Source organism: Anabrus simplex, chromosome 4 (genome assembly GCF_040414725.1).
Source record: "Anabrus simplex isolate iqAnaSimp1 chromosome 4, ASM4041472v1, whole genome shotgun sequence".
Taxonomy (NCBI): Eukaryota; Metazoa; Arthropoda; class Insecta; order Orthoptera; family Tettigoniidae; genus Anabrus; species Anabrus simplex.
Window position 1 is genome coordinate 210,495,349 of NC_090268.1, and position 15,900 is coordinate 210,511,248.

The window sequence follows — 15,900 nt, forward strand, 5'->3', positions numbered from 1 at the left end:
CCATATGAACTTGATGCCTTAACCATCATGGCCACCAGGCGGGCGGTGTTACGTAAAACCTATTTTTAAAAAGTAGTTCCGGCTCCATTGTTGAGTGGTGAGCATCTTCGCCTTTGTTCTTTCAGAGCCCCAGATTCGATTCCCATCGGCTCGAACACAGAGTGTATGAGCTGCCTCAAACATTCCTGAAATCTCACTCACTACGTTACCGGATATGTGTACAAAATATGTTTTCCCATGTCAAGTTAGATAGAAAGAGACCCGCAAGTTTAAATAGCTAGGATGTTCTGGATATTATCAAAACTGCCTACCTCAATGACGCAATGGGTAGTTCGTTGCCCCAGTCAGAACTTACATGGCTCACAAGGGCCTTGAATTGCCAAGACAACTGCTGCCTATTCGGATGATCTGCAGATACTGGATTGACATGTCAGCGTGAACGCATCCTGAGTCGTATTACTTGGTTTTCGTGACCGAGTTCAGCCAGGTTCTCAGTTGGTCTCAGCAGGCTGAATGAACCCCTTCCAATTCTACTGTCCCGTAATCGAACACAAGATCTCACGGTAAGACGTAGGTACGCTGCCCCTAGACCACGAGGCTACCTCTCTCAAAATAATAAATAATCATGTTATGATTCACTCCAAATTGAATATCAAACCCCTATTTCCTGAATCATCATTATCATCATTATCATCTTTATCATGACCTCACCCGGAGTGTAACGGTTAGCAATATTATCTACCATCCTCAGAGACTCGGGTTTGATTCTTCCAAAGATATTAAAATGGCAGGAGGGCTGCTATGTGGTTAAACAGGTGCATGCAGTTCACATCCATTCGGGTGTGTACCTGGAAAGTGCTACTCCACCTCGAGATGAAGGCACGAGTTTACTTTTGTAATTTTATCATAATCGTCGCCTATGACAGTCATAAATCATCCAAAAATATAATTAAGAGTCTGGTTAAATTTTATAGAGGGTCAAGTGATCTATATTTACCACATTGAAGGCATAAACGAAAATAAACTTATACACCTTGACCAAAGGTGTAAACACATTCCGTGCGCCCGCTACCTTAACCACAATATTACCCAAGGAACAACACACTGCAGTTATGAATAGCGCATTTTGTTATAGAGCCTAGCCACGACGGAAGTATGCAGCCACAACCTATTTATACAAGTTAATGCTTCGAATTATTTAGTTGCATAATAAATATTGAGGAAGGTGACCTCAATGGCATAATTGGTCTAGTCGTCCTATTCCCTAAACCGTGAGTGCGACCCCCTTTCTTGGCGTCACCATTTGGCATTATAACGAACTCCTGAGGGCCAATCGTCCACATCTAGAAATTTACTAAAATCAATAACTATTAAGATATCGTTAAAAAAGTAACATAATGATAATGGATTTAACTTTACGGCGAAAAGAAAATGAAGATATCCGGGGCTTTAAAGGGAAGCCTGTATAAAGTTGATGGGCTCTTCAGTACTCCCTCGAGCGCGTGTTACCTCCTCCAGGTTAGAGGACCCGTCTCACTGGGGATCAACGCGCGGGTGACTCACGGCGCTCCAAATAGAATCTGCCCTCAAGACGTGACGCCGAGTAGACACAGTGTCACCAGCTATTTAGAGCACGACGCAAGGTTAGTACTAATCAAAGTAATATTTCTAATAACGCACGGTATATTAGGAACGAAATAATGAAGTCGGTGGAAAGGAAGGTGACGATAATTACTGAACTGGTTCGTCTCAAAATATTTGTACAAATTAAATAGCATAAATGGGAACATTATTTTTATCATTTTTAGTCCCATCCGACTCAGAAGGATTTTAAGGTGGGGATGGGACAGATCAGATCTAGGGCTAAGAAGGAAACCTAATTAAGGTTTTGTCTGGTGTAAAATTAGGAAAGCACGAAAATCCGTCTTCAGGGCTGCTGGCAGTGGACTTCGAGCACACCATGTCGTGAATGTAACTGTGAAGCGAACTTGCTCGGTCTTTAATTACGAACGGATAAGATGTAGATGAAAAATCAATCACACTTAATATTCAAATTATTAAACTGTAATTTTTGAAAACCATGGGGAAAAGTAATTGATTGACTCAGACAGTCGAGCGTTGGCATTGTGAACCCAAGATCGATCCTCAGTCAGTCTGGTGGTATTTAACACGTTCGCGGCCGCTCGGATATCGGCAACCATTACCGTGGTACCGCAATACTTTTTTGCTTAAAGGACTTCATTTCTGTGTCCTTATGCATTTTAGATTATTATTTTAATTATTTCAATATTATTTATGTGCATACGAGCCATGACGCACACGCTGCGTCAGCGGCACTACCGATGAGTTTTTCGCCTGCGGTGCCGTTTGACGCATCGTGTGCGTCATGACTGGTAATGGAGTGGAACGAGGAAAATAATGTTTAACTCGAATGTAGAACTTCTTTACAGCAGAAAATAAGTTTTTGAACATTTCACACAAATATACTGTGCAGTAGAATCTTATTATTGCTGTGTGAACAATGTATACTTACATTAGGCCTACTCCATAAGCTGTGCAATGTAACTAGTCAATACAGTGTGCTACATTTCAGTGACATTTCCTCGCAAAAATAACTCTTCTGCAAATGCGTTACATTCAGTTACAATGTTATTCAGCAAGTTGTCATCTGCAAGCAAGCGAAAATAATCAATAGGTTTCGCGTCACTTGGCAGTGAAACCTTCATTTCCGGCCAACCAATAAAGTTTATTTGTTTCATTGAGGACGAATCTGAACTCCAAGAAATGACCCCTGAAATATTGCACATATTATTTGGCGGGAGATAAGGAGATGAGATATTACTTACTTCTTCCTCATCTTCTGTAATGTGAGAACAGGGACACACACATCCGCGTTTACGATTCTCAGTCAGGTGTCTACAGTCACTTTTCACACTGTCATCACTGTCGTCACTATCAATGCTGTCACTGTCACTGGCGTTCAGGAGAGCTTCCAGACTATCATCATTAATTGCAAATCGCATGTTTATCCCGCTAAGACGGGGTTTCTTCCGGAGAGATGTTTCTGAAACTTCACTATTCTCTCTTGACTTCGCAGAATGGTATGCCGACTTGTAATGGCTACAGAGATTGTAACTAACAATTGATCTGATGCCCGGATGGCACATATGTTTAATAACACCTTAACAATGCACAGATGAGAGGTCTGTTTGTTTACATAGATATTGGCGGAAATACGAGCTTTAATATTTGGCGCGGAGTGTGACGCATGTGTGTCGTCATCGGCACTGAGTAGAAGTGGAGTCATGACGCATATGTGTCGTCATCGGCCGCGAACGTGTTAATGTTGCTGACATACGCTAGATGGAATAGTAGTGGAAATGATTAAAACAGCAGGGGAGCCCGGGACTGACATATTGTTACGTATTTGCAATAAAATCTGGATTAAATTCAACTGGCCAAATGAGTGGGAGGATCAAAACAACATTGTGCAAATTGCAAAACAATCTCACTAATAAACACACAAGAAAGTTTATGTTAAGTAACACACAAGGTCGCTTCAAGTACCATCTTCTTCCGCCAATACCCCCAGAGCAAGCAGGCTTCAAACCAGGACAAGAAAACACACTTATTATTTCATAGTGTAATCGAAAACAAGATATAAGGCAAAATCCATAAATTAACATAATGTACAGACAGCATACATAGACATAGGCAATACATTTCACTGTTGTATTGATGCACAGTGGAGAAATATGGGGAAAGATTGATTGAATATCTAGATGAGATATTTCATAGTAATTGCGTTAACAGAATTGCGATAATTGTGACGCACAAGTACATACACTTAAATGTGAAAAGTTATATCAAGATGAATTAAACATGAGAGCAGATAAAATGTGAATGCTGACCCTGCTGTGTTGTGGAGAAGAGATAGTTTTGAGGTTCTGTCATAGGCTGCGAACCTCCTTTGAAGCACAGCGGACTCATAGTGCGCTATATAATATATTACATTTCTCTACTGCTGCAAATGCTTGCCTTTGGTTCTCAAAATGAAAAAATGTAGGTTTCCAGCAGCGAAACTTGAATTAAATTTAAATGAACCTGACCAAGTCATAAACTATGCAAAATGAATGGTTACTGCAGGAAACGTGATCATATAAGGTAACATTCTTGAAAATGTCAGTGAATAGCCTACATTTACTTTGGTCAGTTGCTTAATATGAGATCTTCTGAAGAATTAAATTATTGGGAGATATTTCACCATCTTCAAGTCCAACATACCAGTAAATCTGTAGAAAAAAGTTCATGACCAGTGTATTCTCCCAAACCACAAGTGACCAACTTATATCAAACGCTTATACAACTGAAAGTTCCACTTCCCACTTCCGTTTCGTCGTTGTTCAGCAGCTATGGCATCCGTATATATCAAGCAATAGCCAAATTTTTAAGTGAAGCTAATTTAACATTGTGATAAGTTTGTTCTGTAGTCTGTAGTTAAACGGTTCTCATCCAACCAAAGTTCCTGTACCGTGGCTTTCCATCACCAATTAGTCATAATGCCATGAACGGTCCCATGTTGTCTTTGACTTTCCTGTTTTCTAAATGTACAGAGCTGGCAGCACGGTCTTACGGACCAAATGCCAAAATGTACTTTTTTTAAAAAAAGTGTATTCTCCCTGTAATCACTTGTGGCTGTGAGACATGGACAGTGAATGAATTTATCAAACGGAAAAAAAGAATAGTCCAAAGGGGCATGGATTTTCAAGAAAAGATAGAGAGAAAGCTGGTGATATAAGAGCAGTGACAAAGATTAGTGACATCACCAGCAGTGTGACCACCTTGAAATGGCAGTTGGTAGGGCAAAGAAAGTACGGTAGATGGACCAAGGATGCTCTTGAATGGAGTGCAAGAGACAGATACAGACGAAGAGGATGATCACCAGACCGTTAGAACTCCGGAATAAACTGAAAGAATACTGCTGAAGTTCGCTGTGTGTGGAATAAACTATTAAACACTTATGTGAGTCGCAGACTCCAAGAGGACACATCACTCACTTGTAGAACTGACTGACTGTGAACGTGATTGTCATAGCCCTGATCCAGACCATGCACATCGTCACTGGCATTGCTCAATCGTCCGGCTCTGTAGCTAAATGGTTAGCGTGCTGGCCTTAAATCACCGCGGTCCCGGGTTCAATTCCCGGCAGGGTCGGAAATTTTAACAATAATTGGTTAATTTCGCTGGCACAGAGACTGGGTGTATGTGTCGTCTTCATCATCATTTCATCCTAATTACGGCACACAGGTCGCCTGCGGGAGTCAAATGAAAAAGACCTGGATCTGACGGATCGAACTTTTCCTCGGACACTCCCGGCACTAAAAACCATACGCCATTTCATTTCATTCCACCGTTCACTGTACCCTTCTTCGCTGACTGCCTATGCTGTGCCGCATAGTATCCTTAGGTTGACAAGACTAATCAATCTGGTGCAAGTTTATGGTAAAATATAATTGAATTGAGCTTTTCCCATTCACGGTGATATAACTGCAGGATTTCAGTGACTGAAATCTAGATCTGCAGCAGACCGAACAGCACAAGAACTGACCTCCAGAGATTTCAGTACGGCAATTGAATGGCGAAGGAAGACTTTTCAGGAATGCAATCTCTGTTTAACGCTCAGCACCCTTCAAAGGGAAGAGGACAATGGTTGCCCTCAGTAGAATTCGTACAATTCATGGATGATGTGATCATGCTTGTTGTTTTAAGGGGCCTAACATCGAAGGTTACTAGGAAAATTGGGCATGTGGCCTTTCCCTATGTGTAATTGTGGTGATGCGAATCAGAAAATAAGAAATACTTATCTCGCAGTTTAAAAAGTGCGGTGTAGTGGTTAGTGTAATTAGCTTCCACCCGCGGAGGTCCGGGTTCGATTCCCGGCTCTGCCACGAAATTTCAAAAGTGGTACGAGGTCTGGAACGTGGTCCAATCAGCGTCGGGAGGTCATCTGAGTAGAGGTGGGTTCGATTCCCACCTCAGCCATCCTGGAACTGGTTTTCCGTGGTTTCCCACTTCTCCTCCAGGCAAATGCCGGCATGGTACCTAACTAGGGCCACGGCCGCTTCCGTCCCTCTTCCTTGTCTATTCCTTCCAATCTTCCCATTCCCCATCAAGGCCCCTCTTCAGCATAGCAGGTGAGGCCGCCTGGGCGAGGCACTGGTCATCCCCCAGTTGTATACCCTCACCCAGAGTCTGAAACTCCAGGACACTGCCCCTGAGGCGGTAGAGGTGGGATCCCTCGCTGACTCCGAGGGGAAAAGCAACCCTGGAGGGTAAACAGATTAAGAAAGAAATAACGTTTAACAAAGTGTGATTTATTCCAAAGTTTGATTAAAAGAAATATCTTGTGATAGAAAAATCCGTAACAGTAAACGATTGTCGTAAGAGATCATTTTCAGAGTCTACAGAGGACTTCGTGAGGCCTAAACAGACTGTGCGGTGGCTGGAAAGTTTGGATTTTATTTTATGGCTAGGGAAACGATTGTTAGCCATTAATAGGTTGGAATGCAAACGTATTTGAACAAGGCGCAATTGTCAACTAGCCACTCTAAAATTATGTATGTGAGTTGCATAAACTTTAGGGATTCTGATGGTTGAGATCACTATCAAATCTCAGCAGAAGCATTGTGCGAGTAGAATACACTTGCGCCTTGGCTAAATACGTTTGCATTCGAAGTTATGAGTCCTTAAAATACTTACCTTAGTTATGACTCCCCATTGCTCTGAAAACGATCAGTTTATGACACATATTTTTATGTAGATACCTGTAAATGCTAACATTTGTAAACGCTCATGTTGTGTGTCCTATCATAATCGAAATAAATAAATAAGTAAATAAATAAATAAATAAATAAATAAATAAATAAATACGTGAAGTAATAAAGAAATAATTAATTAAAATACATAGATGAGATATGAGAATAGAAAGAATAAAAGCAATGTTCATGAAGAGGATTACCCGAGTCAGAAAGACAGCGCCATCCCGGATGGTATACGAAATGATGCGGGAGACGTATTCTATAGAAGACATACGATCACAATTCTACCTACAATCAACGGAAGCAAGCAGGGCACTAGTAAACATCAGGGAAAGGAAGAAAAGTGAAATCGACCTCGACTTCTACGCCTCACCAGCGATGACGGACGATAGATGGACTAGAGAGTGCAACGCACAACGCCACGTGATAACACGACTCTCCATACATGGGTTTCACCATAAGATATGCGTAAACCAGAAGTTCCATGAGCCAGACGAAGATTGTAAGTGCATTTTGTGGGGACAGAAGTGTAGTAGATATCACATCATAACATGCACGAAAAGAACCAGGACAATTACAGACTATAGCAAAGACTGAAATGTGAAATTTATTTAATTTTCAAACTTGAGTGTACATTTCTCTATTAATAAATAGATAAATAATATAACCAATTAAGAATACCATATCAAGAGAAATTGAAATAATTCAGACTTCTCCAATCTTATAATGGCCAAAGCTGACACAATGGAGTGAAGTCAATGAACTCCTGTATTAGAATTATATTTTTAGTTAAATTTTCAACGCCTATTATAAAATATTTTCCTTGTTGAAAAGCGGCAAGCTACGATATCTTCACATTAAAACTCTCGTATTTCGTCTTATGAGTGAATGAAAATTTCAGTAATTATCCTCAAAGTTTAATTTACTCTCCTCCTCTCATAAGCATAACACACGATAGACTTGTACGCTCTGAATAATTGTGAATCGTTCAACAATATATAACCACTTCTTTCAAGTGCCTGGTGCAAAATAATGGATTTCCCTTCGAGTTAGTGTTAGGAATTGCACCTATTTAGCTACTTTTAAGCGGTATGGCCTACATTACCAATTAAATATATAACAAGATTGTGTGAATGTCAAAATGAATGTGGTTAGGATTTTAGCTTACTTAATTATCGCATTTTTGCGAAGTTTATATTCATTATTGTGAGGTTAAGTTTAAGAGACGGCCGTGAGCCCTAACTTCACCACAAACGAAGGCAATAAATAAATAAATAAATAAATAAATAAATAAATAAATAAATAAATAAATAAATAAATGAATGAATAAATAAAATTAATTAATGACAGGGTACGAGGTCAACGAGGTTTGAAACTCATTCATTCGAACAAGAACCAACTCAGTTTTTATACTTCTTGTTTCGTATTCCAACTCGTTCATATGATGTAGCACCAATCATGACACCAGAATGCCATCCTATCTGGAAATTACTGCGGTGCGTGTAAACAGTATTATCAGAACGAATTATGATACTCTATTGTCCACTGTGAGATTATCAATCTGATACTGGGTGAAAACAGTTGTAATTACTGCACTCGTTGTCGTATTGTGTTGCTCTCAAACAATACCGCCAGTTTCCCGATTGTTCGTAGACCTGACTATAGGCCTACAAAGACTCATTACTACCAACTTTGTTGTACAGTTAGTGGAGTTTTAATGTGCTTCGTTACACAAACCAGAGGAGAATAACATTGTTCGCAACGTTAACATAATTGTGCTAAAATTAAAGGGAACTTCATAAAACTGCACTTTGTTATGTTTTAAAATATAATTATGTGTCTTGCGAACTAAACCTAAGTTCAACAAAGGAGATTTTAACTCCCGATGATTCACGCTGTTAGGTGAACCTAACATTTACAATTTTCCGTCAAAATCTTTATACCTACAGGGTCGTCGGAAACAACTTGACCCGTGTATATGAATTTTAGAGGGTTGATCATGCTGATAAACGATTCCATATCTCGTGTCATGGTAATTTAATCACCTGCTCAAGTTAGCCAATCAAATCGCTTCTCGGGCAAATTCAAATGGGTGTTGCAAGGTGGTGTTGCAAATTATGAGCGAGGCTTAAGACCAGCTTGAGGGCCATGCGGAGAAATCAGCATCCAACACAAACTCACTTTGGCTTTCAACCGGTGTAACGTGGTATGGAACGATCTTGTCAGCTGCATGTTCAATAACCTCCCCTGGAGAAGTTTTTTCTTCGATTGGTGTTCTCAAGAGGGGTTAAGCCACGTGCAGCTTTAGCAACACCGCCTCGCAAAGCCCATTTGAATTCTCTCGCGAAGTCATGATGTAAGCTACACAATAACCTCCTTTATCTGGCCCTCATTAATCCGGATCTCTGGTTTATTCGGATCGAAAATTAAAAAAAAATTATTTTTACTTGTACAGTATTTCTTTTACGAGGTCGATTCTTCTTGAATGTCTTTCCCGCCAAGGAGAGTTAAGGTCAGGAATTAGAAGTAAGTCGGCCGTGGTCTATCAAAGGTACCGTCCCGGCATTCACCTGGAATTAAGAATGGGAAACCGTGGACACTTCTGAGTTCCTTGACACATTTTCACGCATTCCCGGATGCTCGGATGTAGATGTGAACGACGTAAATGACTGGTTGAAAAATGACTGTAGTTCAGGCTACCGTATAATGACAGATGAAAAACTTATTGCCTCTTGTTCCTCCGCAGGTAATGACGAGGCGATGGTGAATTCGAAAATGAAACCAGCGCTCCGTCAGAATAAACGACGACTCATAGAGATGAAACAATGCAGCTGGATAAACTGATGGCCTATTTAGAATTCCAGACTGAAACCACACCCGTAGAACTGATGTTAGTAAAACATCTCCGTGATCGTGCTGCGCGCAAACGCTATGTAAAATGTAAAATAGAGAAAGCTGACATTATTTTAGTGCATAAAACAGAGTCGTAAATGTAAGTAAAGTGTTCTTATACTTTGCTGTACAATTGAGAAAAGGTATTACTGTACAACATAAGTTAATATATCATATAACATGTACTGTATTTTTTAGCTTTTCCGGATTATCCGGATTTTCGATAATCCGTATCAGTTCTAGTCCCACTTAATCCGGATTGTTCCGGGGTTTTCGTGGACCAACAGAGGTGAAAGGAGGTGCCGGGATGAATGGGTCTAACTACAATATCAAGAAAAGAATTTAAAACTTAAACTGAAGGTTATATTTTTGAAAAAAAAAAGCAACAAACTTAACAACTTTTCACTTTGTGAGATAGCAATGCCGTTTCAGATACAAAATAGGAAGAAAAGAAGAATCCAATATGTCAGAACTTTAACACTCTTGGGCTTCAAGCCCCTAGTTTTACAATTTTTGAGCTCCCAGCTCAAATTTACAAACGAGCACAAATTTGTCCAAAGGGCAGATACCCCTAAATTCATGGAGCACTTGCTCCCAAAATTCAACATCTAGCCTCCAAGAGGCATACAGTAATCCTACGTTGAACAAGAGCTAACAGGCTCTCAGTTTCCCAAGCCTGATGAAGGCAACACCAGCTTACAAAATCTGGCCTCTGAAGGCACAACTGACAATAGGAAAGTGATTATACAGAGGTATTTAATACCCAACCTACTGGGCCTTCATGTAAAAGGAAAAACGGTTAAATAAATGGACCGAACGCAAAATGAAAGAAGGCGGATGCTTGCACTCCTAGATATGAACACTTAAAATCTAAAGGGCACTAGGCCGATGAAACAGGGCCTATTCCCAAACTATGGAGGTGACTCGTATAAGAATAAATTAGAACAAAGGGAAGAAAACCAGTTACAAAACGTAGTCACCTCAGACCAATATGAAGGGGAGCTCGAGAGGGCACATCACTCTCTATCCCCGATTTACAGGAAAGATTTTATGGAGTTATTACATAAGCCGGCAGAAAGTAACATTTTTAGAAAAGAAGGTTACATAGTTAAAGTTTAAGATCTTTCCTTCGGGTTAAACTGTGGAGCTAGAAATAAATAATGATGTGATGTGGCCATTACCTGGTAGAAGTTCTAGCAGCTGACGAAGAGGCCTCCCGCCTCCTGCTTGACACACGCACTCACTAGGATGACGATGAATTGGTCAAGAGACGTGAAAATCCGCAGTTTATAAACCCTCGGGGAAAGTTCGAGACCTTTCACGAATAAACCAGTCACACCCTCCCAATTTTATTGGTGGATCGAAGAAGAAGGCTGTGATAGGTTGAAAATTAATGATAGAAATTTAGGATTGACTAGATTCAAAACTGGCGGAAAGAAAAGATAAATATTTCCAACCCAAAAATAAATGAGCATCAATTAGTAAAAAAAACTTATGGATACAAAACTTCTTTAAATCAAAAGTTCTTTCACTTCGCACTAGGGTGCATGATCATAATTTTTCAGCAGTGACATCTATGGAAGAATGTTCAAACTTCGTGATGAATGGTTAACAAAACAAGTAGAAATTCACACAGTCCAGGAAAATTCAAAATAAGAAAATTCCATCAGATATTAGTGGTGACATCTAGTGAGTAAAGTTTTAAGTAGGTCTAGTTTCAAGTTCACGGTTTCTCCGGTAGAGGAGTTCTTTTAGGCGCAAGATATAAATGCGCGGCGTTGGGGTGTACCTCCCGGTACACGGATAAACGAGGTTCTTGCGTACCTTCAGCAGCTAATCAAATGACAACGGCGCGAGATATCGAATTTTTAAACCATTCATCAATGTGATTAACCCTCTAATGCCCAGTTTCTAGAACGTGAGATATCGAACCTATAGCGGTATCGAGTGGTTAACATGTGTTTTGGCGTTGCATGAACGTAAGATAAATCTACCGGTTCGATAAATCGCCTGCTAACTTAGAGGGCCCTGAACAGGAGATATCTATTTGTTAACTTGATGGACGCGTGCGCCGTACTTCAGTATCGACTAATATTGTGTTTCCTAATATTTTCTATGGCTTTCTCATCTTCTGACGTAGATATTATAGAAATGTTCAACATATCGGCCTAATATTGTAAAGAAGTATTGAGAAACTGAATTCAAATACAGATTCAGGCTAAACGAATACACCGTCATAGGTTTGGTTGAGGCTATGGGCGACAATTTGCGTCCTGTGACAAATAATTCTCCATTTTCCTCTGTTAATCAAATATTAATTACGATAGCCTTTAACAGTATTGGGTCTTATCATATTTATAGCTGTTACTGCATTCGTGTCCGCAAAAGCACTGGTAGCAGTAACGGAGTATAACAGATAATTACACATTTATCGAGTAGGGCTACTTTCATTGGCACTGATCATATACCTTTATTGTGGAATTGTTTATAATTAACGGTATTACATTACAAGGAACTAACAGGTTATATAATTATGTTAATTACCCGGTATTTGTCGTTACATTGTGGTCAAGCAATGTTCATATATTGGAATAACAGGGAACAGACACAGTATATTCATAAGGCTTACTTCTGCTGGTGTGCATACTTCATTACAAATCCTCAAAGAACGTCAAATTCTTCTGACAGTCCTTAAATACTATAAAACTGTCACCGACGCCTGCAAGAACGAGTCGAAGACCAATTTCTCGCTCCATGGCAAATTGGAGATAATAGGAGCAGCATGGGAAGCTTAAATGCGATACATTACTTGTGCGCGTACGCCTGACAGTCTAGAGAACACATCTCAAGCACAAAAACAAAGCTTTGCCAGGGGTGGCATCTAGTATCAATGAGCCAATAGTTAGAAGTTCGATAAGTTAGCTGCTATTGCGCTGTGCAACGCAGCGAAGATTTATCGAGTCGACAAACCAACAAATCAGTAGCTATGGGACAGATATCTCACCATTCCAGAAACCGGGCATTACCGGTTCACGTACATTCCGCCAGTCCTGTATAATTCATTTACTATTCTTATTGCCTCTACCGAGCTACTGGCTGCGGGACTTGGGTCAGGAGATAGTGGGTTCGAACCACACTGTCGGCAGCCCTGAAGAGGATTTTCCGTGTTTTCCCATTTTCACGCCAGAAAAAGCTGGGTCTCTACCTTAATTAAGGCCACGGCTACTTCCTTTCCACTCCTAGCACACTCCCATCACATCCCGCAACAAGACTCATCTTCGTCAGTGCGACGTAAAACAAATTGTAGTTATTGCCTTTCACTTTTAGTAATTTTACTACCTGTAGTACTCGGTGCCGCCCGGGTAGATTTTTAAAGTTACGTTCAGTAATTGTATTATTTATTAATTATATATGTGTGTGGGGATTTTTTGTAGATTTCTTTATTGCCACATTGATTTATACTTTAAGAACTTAGATATTGATGATACTAATAATCCATTGATTGGTCGGCAAATTCGTAAAGTACTGCGGGGACTAAACATCCCCACGTGGACACTCTTTAAGAGGAAAAGGCGTTGAATTTTATGCCGATAACACTAAAGCAAACGTCTGGATAAGTAACAGAAAAGGACTGTCAAACTCTGATTGGACAAATGCTCTCAAAATGTCGAACAACATCTCGGTGATTCGAGCAGTTCCTGGTAGATGTCTTGGCAAAATCCGCTGCCGTCATCCACACTGCGGTGAGAATGAAACTCTTGGTCATTTGTTAGGATACTGCCTCAAAGGAGAATTGCTCAGGAAGACCCGTCATCACAGAGTGAGAGCAGGCTTAGCCTCTTCACTGAGAGATTTGAAGTGGAGAGTTTATGAAGAAGTACACTGTATCTCTTTCACGGGGTCCAAGAGAAGAGCAGATGCTTTTGCCATCCACCAGCAAAATTGAACAGCTGTTATTCTTGATCCAACCATCTGGTTGGAAAGAGACTTATCCAATGACAAGGAAGTTGACCAGGAAAATATGAGCATTTATGAAACATGCAACCCATATCTGAGTGAGAGACATAACACTCGCCCAGAGAAATGGTCCATGATGGGACTGCTATTTGGATGGAGAGGCAGTGTACATAAGTATACGTGCGATATATTGAAAAAGTTTGGAATCCAACACACGACTTGGTAAATATTATGGTGAACATTTTAAAAGATTTGATGACAATCCTAAATCATCACTTCTACTACTCCTAAATGATAAATCATCTATTTTTTCCGTCCTGTATAATATTTGTAATATTTTCAGTTATCATCGCCTAAATAGTGAAAAATCAGTATCCTAGTGGTCATTCACGCTTTGTGAACTGATGTCTTTTGAAAAATATATAGAGAGAGTTACTGTTATGTGTTTAATATTATATTTTAGTTTTAAATTATTCGGTATCAAGTTAAACCTTGTCCTTGTGGCGGTCCAGATTGTCTGGAAATTAGTTCATACTTTCAAATAAATAATAAAAATTAGTGAAAACTCTACTTTATGTATATAGGCGTCACACTACGGATATGATATACTCGACTAGAACTGTCATTTGGACTGTCACCAATCAGCCTAGGAAACCCTATAACTGTGCATTCAAGACTTTTCCACCCCTTCTCACCCTTCATGCTAATTGGGGATGAACATGGACTTAAATAGCATTCGGAGCGTCACTATTTATCTCAGCGACTCCAAAAACTATACATTCGACACTAACATTGGTGGTGACTGAGCAAGTAGTCGTGCGGCGTGGGTCACGGAGCTATCAGTTTGTATTCGGAAGATTGTGGATTCAAACCACACTGGGGGCAGACTTGATAATATTTTACGTGGTTTCCCATTTTCACACGAAGCCATTTTCTATCACGCCGTCGCCATAAGACATATCTGTGTCGGTGGGACGTAGATCAATTTGAAACCTAATATTGATTCTTTTTTATTTTTTTTATAGTCCGTGACCACGTCTGAGGAAAGAGGACTAGCCTAAGGGGTAGAGAGCCAGACATACATTCATTATGAAAATACATAAACTATTTGACAGTATTAACTGAAATTCTATGTTTTTTCAAAGCACTCTAAAGCGCTGAACTAAAATCATAAGAAAGCCGCAAAACGTTAAAAGTACAAATAACAACTCGTATCTAAGCCCATGTAATTTGCCAAGCTAGTTCTCAAATGAATATCCAACAATGCATTACACACAAAGTACATTGAAACTCTGCACGAACGGAATTACCGACTTAAATGCAACGCATAGTAGTATTCGTAGGATTACAGTTACTGTTCTTTAAAATATCACTTTAATTTCAACTCGCTGAGCGCAAAGGACGTGATTGGGGTCGTAAGGACGCGGGGCAACTCTCAGAAAACAGCACGGATCAATGGTCGTGAGAGCAGTTTCAGGGAGCGATGGGGAAGGGGAGACGAACACCTCGTATTCGAGATACAATCTTCCTCAAAGATAAAGGCACCCTACTTAAATCCCTATCTACTGCATCTAATAGCAAACTTATATCTCCTTCTGGTAAGGATGATGAGAAGAGAGACTGAAAAGTCGAACGAAATGGCAATCCTATATTCGTAAATGCTGACGTATTCAATAGGGATTTTAACTTGTTGGAATGGAAGCTCTTGTTGAAATCTCCCTTTCTTTTTTCTTCTTCTTCTTCCCTTTCTTGTTCTACTTCTCCTCATCCTCCTGCTCCTCCTCCTCCTCCTCAGCTTTTCCCCATTCTTAATTAGGTGTCAGTGTTTCCAACGTACTTCTTCCATTTCCTCCTTTCAAGTGCGTCCTCTTCGCGCAGTTCTTTTTCCTTCATGTGCTCTGCCACAATCTCCCTTTCTTGTCTTCCAACCACCCGCAGGCTGTTTATCTTCCTTCCCACATAGGCCTCTAATCTCATGATCTATCCAAACCATAGAAGTATCTACCTCAACACTTCTACAGCATCACAAATATCTGGAACCGTCTAAATCCGTATCCTGTTAATGCGTGCCCTTCCCCTCATCTACCTCAAATTCCTCATTTTCACCACATTCAGCTTTGTCTCGAGGATTTTCATCACTGGCGAAGTTTCACAACCTATTTGCATACCTTTCTCTTCGTCCTTTTTCAAATCTACCAGTCATCTTTTTCCAGTTTCTCAAAACAGAGTGATT